Genomic DNA, 10501 nt, shown 5'->3' with positions numbered 1-10501 from the left:
GAGGAACCCCAATAGCCTTGTAGGACCAACAGCCCTGCCTTCACCAGTGGAGCCAGACTGTCAGGGTTTCAATCCCAGCTCTGTTACCCACTAGCCGCGTGGTCTCAGGCAAGTGACTTCACTTCTTTGAGCCCACAGTTTCCTTGTCTATGAAATAACAAGACTAAATTTTTAGCAATGAGTTCATGTTTGTGGAGCTCTCAGCATGCTTGCTGTGAGGAGTAAGTGCTATGTAAGTGTTAAGTCAAATATGTAACCAGTCTCATCTGTACCTTGTTCTTTTTACCCTTGGCATCCAACACTGCTGAAATGGCAGTTAATATTATAGCAAAGATCAGCTGGGCTGAAGTGTCAACCCTGGAAGCAAATAAACCAAGCAGGCATCCCTCCCCCATCTTCTGGACTCTGCCCAGGGATGGTCTTGAAGGCTACCAAGGCCGCACACAGTACTCAACCCTGTGGTTCTGTCTCCAGGGAGCCTGTGTTGGCCCTGGTGACAATGATGACCTCACCTGCTTTCACCCTCAGTTTATCTCTTTATCTCAAAAGCAATGTCTTTACTCATCAGTTTGGGGCACTTGAACTCAAGTTGGCAACAGGCCTGAAGTAGAAAGAAATGATTCAGGGTGGGGAGGGTGAATGGCTGAGAGTCCTTGTATCAAAGTAGTTTAGAAGAACTGTAAGTCACTGGAGTCTTGCTGTGGACTGCACAGGCCTCCCGTCTCTGTTTGTCTCACTTTGAGGCCCAGGCCTAGCCTAAAGCCCAATTTCTGAAGTTGGAGAATTTGTTCTTCAGAGTTTTCCCTGTCCATGCCTCTTTTTTTGTGCCCTGATCCCACCTCAAGCTCGTTACCCTGCCTTCTGACCTGGGTCTGCCTTCCCTGGGCAACAATGACTACCTAACTTCCATCAGAATGCACCTACCTGGGGGTGCCTGGGTGGCTCAGTCAGTTAAGCATCTGACTGGTGGTAATGACATAAACAGCAGCTTGAAAGAGCATGGAGCAGCCCCATGGCAGCAGGAAAGTCAGAGACCCAAGTGGGGATCTTAGCATGGCCAAACACCCTGCTGGGGATGTCTCAAGATACTGCTGAGGATGAAACGTTGAAAGGGGACCTGAGGTCCTGCAGTTATGCAGATGGGAAGGAGAGTTCAGATCTAATTGCTCATATGACCTCAGAGGCTGAGAGACTGGGTGCCCTTGACCATGTGGGCATAGCCCCTTCCCACCATTCCATCAAGTCTGTCAACCATGCTTGGAGACAAGTGGGATCCTCACCTGCAGAAGAGGAGACAGGCTAGAGAAGAATAGTGGCTTTGCCCAGGTTCAAGCTGACCAGTGGCAGAGCTGGGACACAAACCTGAGCCTGGGGGACTGCACAGCCCTTGTTCCCTCCATTGGGCCTCACTGCTGCCCCCATCTGAAGTTCCTCCATTCTTCCCAGTCCTCAGGACAGAATTCAATCTCTCCAGTTCGGTGGTCATCTCCTTCCTCCCTGATATGCCTCATCACCCATCTCTTCTTGGCCACATTCTCTCCATTCATCAGAGTCTAGTTCAAAAGTCACCTCATCCACCATGCTCTGAACTTCCCCTCAAATTCATCCCTCCATACTGGGGGCTCCCATAACATTTTGTTTGAGCCTCTATTTAAAAAGATTTGTGTTAACCCTTTGCTTTCTTGATTCTATCCTTCTAGGTCACCCATCCCTGAGGGCACAAGCTTGCTTTTACAAATTACTGGATGTACCAAAGCACCCAAGACACAGTCCAGCAATGAGTGGGCTCAATACAAGTTTGGTGAGTTGATGCTAAATAAATCCCAACAATGTGGTCTAGCCTTCCATCCCTAACCTGGAAGGAACGCCCTTGATGGAAGCAATTCTCTACCCCCAGAAGGCTGCCATGGTGCTGTTGGGTGGCCATTATATCATATATGCCCTGTTTTGACAAAGACAAGCCCTACCGGGGCTGCATGGTGTGTGTATGTGTGTATTATATGCATGGGGTGGTCATAGAGGGTGGAGGCAAGATTCAGTTTCATAGAAGCTGGTCTTTGTTGTGATGAGACCCAGAACCTCACTCTCAGCCAGGCAGCAGGAGGGGAGTTTATCCCCTCAGGGTAGGGTGGGACTTCCCTTTGCTGTGATTGGAGGACTCAGCAGGCAACTCCTTTCCAGCAGCAGACTCCTTCTCCTCATGGAATAAGATGGTGGTTATGGAACAGGAACTCTGTTAGCAAGATGCAGTGGGCCTTGCTGGAATTCCTTGTGAGCCAGTTAGCTTAGATTAGTTCTTTGGGCACAGAGTGAGTCAGACCTTGAGCCCTGGATGAGTGCTAAGCTTAGTCAGTCAAGTTAGAAACCTGTGCTGCCCCCTCAGAGGCCTTGTGCTACTGAAGGACATGTGGCTACAGTACCATTGTGGCTCACCAAGGTTCCATTCAATTCCACTTAAGTCTCTATTTGGTGGTCCTTGGGCACTCTCCCAACCATCTGTCTTCTTTGTACCCTGATCCCTTCTCACTTCTCTGTCAGCTAATGCTTCTCTCCTCAATGCATCTGCTCCAAACACAGTGCCCTTCTGTCTTGCTTATTCATCATGTCCTGTCTCACCACACGGCCTTTGCCTGTTCTTCTTTCTCCACCTAGAATGTCCTTACTTGCTCTCTTGCCCTGTGAACTCCTTCTCCTTCAAGTCTCACCTCAAGTGTCACTTCATCTGGGAAGTTTGCCCAGACCACACCAAAAGTAACATTTTGGGCCCTGTCATCGCTGGGTATTGCCATGCTCTGATATATTGAACTCCAGCTTCCCATTCTCTGACCACATCCTCTTGTCCTTCTGTCAGTAGTCCTCTCTCCCTCACTTCTATTATACCTGCTTCTTTACCTCACCGAAACTTCCTGTCACTTATGTTCTTTGTCTCCATTTATCAGCATCCCCAGTCTCACTTCCCTCCCTATTTGGTCCAGATAACATAACCCATCACCCCAACTTCCCTTTTATTAGCACATTTAGCTTTTCTGTACTTTTGTCCTTCCACTACATCCATCCTGCCAATCTCCATGTTCAAGTAAAGCATACTCCTACCCCAGGGCCTTTGTACACACTGTTCCTACTAATAGGAATGCTCTTTTTCCAGATATCAACATGGCTCACTCTACTTCATTCAGACCTTCATTCAAATGTTACCTCTGCAGAAAGACCTCCCCTGATCTTCTTATTTGAACAGGGCCTCTGTCATTCTTTATCCTCTTATTCTCCTTTATTTACCTTCAGAGCATTTACCTGGCAATGTATTATTATGTTTGCTTATTTTTGTCCATCTCTCTCAGTAGTATGCAAGCTCCATGAAAGTAGGGACTCTATTTATTTTGTTCACTGCTGTGTCCCAGAGCCTAGAACACTGCCTGGCACTTAGTAGGTACCTGTAAATATTTGTTGAATGAATGAGTGAACCCCAAGGCATTTGAACTATCTGTCCTCTTCACAGGAGAAAATATCACACCCCTGTGGGTTGGAGTCACTCCAAATTCATGGTGCCAAATATCAGCAGGCCTCTTGCTGCTACTTGGCAATCCTTTTTACTTGTCCTGGTTCAGTTCCCCTTCCTGCTGCCCTCGTAGGCAATTCCAGATTTTTACCCTGGTCCTCAAACTCCTAAACTCCCTGAATTCCATGACATTCCATGACCTATGGACCTTCTAGTCGTTTCTGACTTTGCATTATTTCAAACAAGTGAACTGAAAATCTTTGCACACATAGGAAGATTTCTCTAGGATCCACATCTAGAAGTGGAAAGTGTGCATTTTTCATTTCAGTAGATTCTGTCAAACTGCCATCCAAGAAAAGCTGCACCAGATCACACTCATACTAACAGAGTATGAAAATAACTGGTTCTACAACCTAATCAACACAGATAGCATGAATTTTTAAAATTTTAATCAACTTGATGGGTGAAAATTTGTCACTTGTTGTTTTATTTGTATTTACCCTATTGCCACTGAAGGTTGAGTATGTTTCTATATGTTTTATTTGCCTTTTATTTTTTCATCTCTGAGTACATGTTCCTTTCCTTAGCTCATTTTCCTGTTGGGTTATTTGTCTTTTTCTTATTGATTTAAAAAGATCTTTATATATTTTACATCTTTCTCCATTATATTTTTGCCATATTGCATTTATATGCCACAAATATTTTCTCCCTTTTAGCTTTGTCTTTCATTTTAAAGACTTAATTTTTATGTAGTAAAAAAATCTATCAAGATATGATTTTATAATTTATAGGATTTGTAACCTACTTGAAAAGAAAATATTATCCTACAAACGTTCTTACAGAGTTTTAGATTTGTGTGTGTGTGTGTGTGTGTGTGTGTGTGAGTACATGTGTGTTTTAGGTCAATATTTTATCTGGAGTTTGGATATGATATGTGTGGTAGAGATCCAACAGTAGTATGGTTTTCTTTTTCTAATTTGACAACTAATTGTCCCAACATCATTTATTGATTAGTATAGGTTTCCTTATTGATTTACAATGCCTACATGGGGCTGTACTGGACTCTGTTGTGTTCAATTGATCTGTTCGTGCCAACATCACACTGTTTTAGTTACTATAGTCTATGTTTTGTTTTGAGAGCTGGTATTGCAAGGCTTTCTTCCCCTTTTCATTTTTTTTAAATGTTATTTATTTATTTTGAGAAAGAGAGAGAGAGAGAATGCACAAGTCGGAGAGGGATACAGAAAAAGGAGAGGGAGAGGGAGAGAGAGAGAGAGAGAGAGACAGACAGACAGAGAATCCCAAGCAGGCCCCATGCTGTCAGCATGGAGCCCCATGTAGGACTCGAACTCACCAACCATGAGATCATCACCCGAGCCAAAAACCTACTGAGCCACCCAGGCACCCCTTCCTCTGTCTTTTCAAATACTTCTTTGTCATAATTGCATAGTTTCTTCTTTAGGTGATCTCAAAATCAGCTCCTCAAGCCCTACAAAATTCTGTTATGATTCGAGTTGAGATTGCATTAAATGTATGGATTAATCTGGAGAGAATGTCTATCTTTGTAAGACTGGCTGTTTTTATTCTGGAACATACCATGTCTTTTCATTGACTCAGGCATTTTATGCCCTCTTGTCAAGTTTTTCATCCAGACCCTCGCCCACTGTGGCGTGATTTTAACCCCTACGACTCCACGACAGGTGCTCTTGTTAGAGTCACCAATGACCTTTGAGGTGTTCTCCCACTGAGCGTGGGGACTATGTCTATTCTCTTTGAAGCTGGGTGGATTTTTGTGAAATGGTGAAAATGACACCATGTGGTTTCTGAGGCTAGATCAGAAAAGTCAGTATGGCTCCTGCCTTGTTTGCAGAAATACTCCTTTAAAAAAAAATTGAGGTAAAATTTACATAACATAAAACCATTTTAGTTATTAATTTTTAAAATGTTTATTCATTTTTGAGAGACAGAGAGGTTGAGCATGGGAGGGGCAGAAAGAGTGGGTCAGAGGATCAGAAGTGGGCTCTGCACTGACAGCAAGCCCAATGCAAGGCTCAAACTCACGAAACTGTGAGATCGTGACCTGAGCTGAAGTCAGATGATCAACCAACTGAGCCACCCAGGCACCCCAAAGCCAGCCATTTTAAAATGAACACTTCAGTAGCATTTAGTACATTCATAATGTTGTGCAACCACCACCTCTGTATAGTTCCAAAACATTTTCATCACCCCCAAAATGAAACCCCATACTCATCCCCCCCCTTCTTCCTGCCCCTGGCAGCTACTAATCTACCTTCTGTCTCTGTAGAATGTGCTCTTGTACATTTCATATAACTGGAATGATACACCACGTGACCTTTTGTGTCTAGCCTCTTGGCATAATGTCTTCAACATTCATCCCTATTTTAGCATTATCAGTACTTCATTCTTTTTATGGCTGAATAATATGCCATTGTATGGATGTATCACAATTTATTCATTCATTCATGCATTGATGGAATTCATTCATTCATGCATTGATGGAAATTTGGACTATTGCCACCTTTTGGCCATTGTGAACACTGCTGCTATGAACATCCATGTACAAGTTTTTTGTTTTAACACCTGTTTTCAATTCTTTAGAGTATATACCTAGAAGTGGAATTGCTGGGTCACAGGGTAATTCTACGTTTAACTTTTCAAAGAGTCACCAAACTATTTTACACACCATTTTACATTCCCCACCAACAACACACAAGGTTTTCAATTTCTCCACAGCCTTTCAAACGCTTGTTATTTTCCTTTTTAAAAATTATAACCATACTAATAGTTGTGAAGTGGTCTCATGTTTATGACTTGTATTTTCCTAATGACTAATAATGCTGAGCATCTTTTCACGCACTGGTTGGTCATTTGTATGTCTTCTTTGGAGATATGTCTATTCAAGTCCCTTGCCCATTTTTAAGTTGGTTTGTTTGTTGTTGATTTGTGAGACTTATTTATGTATCCTAGGCACTAGACCCTTATCAGATACATGGTTTACAAATATTTTCTCCCATTCTATAGGTTATCTTTTCACTTTCTTGATAATGTCCTTCGATGAACAAAAGTTTATACTTTTTATGAAATCCAATTTATTTATTTATTTTGTTCTTTTGTTGTTTGGCTTTTGGTGTCATATCTAAGAATTCATTGCCAAATCCAAGGTCATGAAGATTTATCTATATATTTTCTTCTACGGGTTTTATAATTTTATAATTTGAAAACACTTACATTTTGAAACCAGAAAGTGTGAGTTCTACAGCTTTATTCTTCTTTTTCAAGATTGTTTTGGCCATCAAGACCACTTGTAATTTCACATGAATTTGATGCTCAGCTTCCACTTCTGCACAATAACTCCATTGGAATTTTGATAGGGATTGCATTGAATTTTTAGCTCACTTTGGGGGAATACTGCCATCTTAACAATATTGTGTCTTCCAGTCCATGAGCACAGGATGTCTTTCCAAGACCTTCTTTAATTTCAGTAAGCAATGTTTTGTACTTTTCAGTATATAAGACTTTCCCTTCCTTGGTGATATTTATTGATAGCTATTCTTTTGCATGTTATTATAAATGAAATTGTTTTCTTAAGTTCTTTGTGGATTGTTTTTGTTGGTGTATGGAAACATGAGGTCCTCACTTTCAAAGCCTTCAGCTGCCATGTAAGTGGTCCGCCTACCCTGAGACCTCCAGGTTACGAGGAAGCTCAAGGTAGCCCATTCAGGAGGCATTTTGGAGAGACCCTGAGACCATATGAAGAGAGAGAGATGCTCAGCCAGCTCCCAGCTGCTCCAGCCACCTTCTTCCCCACAGAGTTCCAGCTCCAGCCACTCTGATTGTGACTATACGAGAGACCCTGAGCCAGACCACTTAGTCCCCAGAATTCCTAACCCATAGAAACCATGAGAGATAATAGGCTAATACAATGATTTTTGTTGTTTTAAGCTACTAGGTTTTAAGGTGACTTATTTACTTATTTATTTTAATGTTATTTTATTATTATGTTTATTTATTTATTTTAATGTTAATTTTATTTAACTCTCTCTCTCTCTGTCTCTGAGAGAGATAGACAGAGCGTGACCGGGGAGGGGCAGAGAGAGAGAGGGAGACACAGAATCTGAAGCAGGCTCCAGGCTTTGAGCTGTCAGCACAGAGCCTGATGTGGGGCTCGACCTGACGAACTGTGAGATCATGACCTGAGCTGAAGTTGGATGCTTAACCGACTGAGCCACCCAGGCGTCCCTAAGGTGACTTTTCTTTTTAGACAGCAATAGCCCTCAGGATTCTGTTTCCAGAACAGCCCTCTAATGACAAAATCTAAAGGACTGTTTTAAGGGCCCTGATCTCTTTGTGGTAGTTGATCCGGTAGAACTCTTCCTTCCTTGAAACTTTCCCTTTCTTTGACTTCCTTGATAGTTTTTCCTGGTTTCCTTCCTGTATCCGTGGTTGCTGCTCCCTAGTCCTCCACCTACACTTCTTTTATTCCACCTTCCCCTCCAATATTGATTCTCTGGCCTCAGCAATCTCTTTACTCGTGCATCTCACTGTCTCTAGAAAATCTCCCATCTACAAAGTGATGCCAGCCCAGACCTCTTTCCCGAGCTCTAGACTCATAAAACTAACTGTCCACTGCCCACCTCCACCTGGATATCTCACACTCACCATGCCCAAAATGGATCTCTTCATTTCCCCTACATCCCATCACATTCCTCATCCAATCATCTCCAATGTTCCTATCTCAATGATTGGCATCCTTATCCACCCATTTGTCTGAGCCGGAATCCTGAGACTTATTTCAGACGCTTTCTTCTCTCCTGCCTTCACATGCAATCAATCGCCATATTTTGTCATGTCATCTCCACCTCCTAAGTGTATCTAAAGATCATTGTGAGTGTCTTCCATATCTACATTCTTCTGTAATCAATGCAAATGCACACACAGCCTTTCCTATTCAGACCTGCCTTACCCAAGTCACAGCTAGTGTGGTCCATGAATTTGGAGCTGTTGTCTTCACTGAAAAAAGTGAGCTTCTAGAACCATCCAGATCTAACTCCCAAGTCTGTGTTCTTAACCACTGGCCATGGTGTGGGGGCTAGTTTGGTAAGAAGAGAATGGAGACAGACAAACCAGGTAGGGTCTGTAACAACTACCACATCTCTCACACACACTAGCTTTGAGTCCTTAGGCAAGACATTCATTTTTCTGAGTCTCAGTTCATCTGTAAAATGGGGATAATAATAATTTCCCCTATTTGCAAGGTTGTTGCCAGGATTCAGTAAGATAATGCATGTGCAACACTTAGCATAGTGCCCTGCACAGAGCAAATGCTCAGCAAATGATGGTGGAATGTTTAAGAAGGAGACTCAGAATATGGCTGGCTCTAGTAGCTCACTTTCTTTGCTGAAGACAACAGCTCCAAACTCATGGACCACACCAGCTATAGCTTGGGTATGTGGGGTCTGCATAAGGGAAGACTGTGTGTGTATTTGTGTTGATTAGGGGAGCGTGTGGGTGTCGCTGAAGACACTGCATTTTATTCTCAAGGTCAGGGTGGCAGATAGGGGCTGGAGAAACTGATAGGTGCTTGGAAGCGGACTTAACTTAACTGGAGCCAGCATATCTGGAGCCAGACAGCAGAGGGCAGCAGAGGTTGTTCTGATTGTAGTTCCCTGGGTTGGAGTGGGGGGTGGGGAAGAGAAACCTAAAGAACTTGGGGTCTTAATTCTAAATTCAGGGCGGGCTGGGGAAGCTGTTCAGAGAAGAGGAGTACTCTTGGGCTTGGGATGAAGGTGATTAAGGAAGTAGGGCAGCTTGGGAGGGGCAGAAGGGGCTAGACTTTAGGGGTGATAGCTGAGTTGGGATATTTACAAAGTATATTAAAGAAACCACATCTATCTTAGTCTTGTGTATGCTTGGGCCTTCTCTCTTTTCTCAGAATCCCAATGGTCTTTCTAAGGGCACAGTTATCAACTAGGGACTCTCAAGGATGGAGATACCCTTATGTGTGTTAGATAATGAATTTGTAGTATAGGTAAGGAACATGTCCCTAAGGTAAGAATGAAAAAAGCCTCAGGCTCATGGGGGAATCCAAGGCCCAGAGGAAGAGAAATGATTTGCCTAAGTTAGGATTCAAAGTAAAAGTTAACACTTACTGAAAGCTTACAGGTACTGCCGGACACATTACATACATTACCCCACTTAGCCCTCACAATAACCTTATGAAGCAGAACCAGATGTTGTATTATCACATTTTACAAATAATGAAACTGAAGCTCAGAAAAACTAAGACACTTGTCCAAGGTACAGCCAGGATGCAAACCCAGGCAGGCTGACTCCAGCACCTGTGCTATTAACCACCTTAATCTGCTACTAGTTTAGACCAAGGATTGGGTCTCCAGACTCCCAAATCAGGGTTGTTGTCATTATTCTACATTGTCTTGCACAGAAATGCAGTTTCAGTAAGTCAAATTCCGGTCCCAAATTAAATATAATAGCAAGGCAGTTTGTCACTTTAAATAGATTTTCAGTTAATTCTTTTGTAAGGTAAATACCCCCATTAAAAAAAACCTCCTCTCATCCATAATTTACCTGCTTTGTGATGTTCCTATATTGTGAGAACCATCTGTGGGATTGTGTGGTTGGTTTGCTTCCTATACAGGCCTGTGTGAATTCTGCTTTAGGTGGCATCTTCCCCAGCCTGCTCTGGCTCTTTTATGGGCTACTTGCCTACACCAGACTGTCAGTGTAAGTCCAGGAAAAGTGAAAGAAAGTTAAGTCAATGAAATTTTTTGGGCCATCTTCTATTTTGTTTTCCCTGTGCTATTGCTTATTGTTGAGCAAGCAAACATTCTTATTCAGTGTTTGTATGGAGGAATGCATGAATACAGTCATTCATTTTGCACTTGCTGACACCTACTATGTGCCAAACACTATGCTAAATCCTGGGGGACACAGGGATGAACAAGGTATGCATGGTCCCTGTCTTCA

This window comes from Prionailurus bengalensis, chromosome X (assembly GCF_016509475.1).
Source record: "Prionailurus bengalensis isolate Pbe53 chromosome X, Fcat_Pben_1.1_paternal_pri, whole genome shotgun sequence".
NCBI classification, from domain to species: domain Eukaryota; kingdom Metazoa; phylum Chordata; class Mammalia; order Carnivora; family Felidae; genus Prionailurus; species Prionailurus bengalensis.
This window is presented reverse-complemented; position numbering follows the sequence as displayed.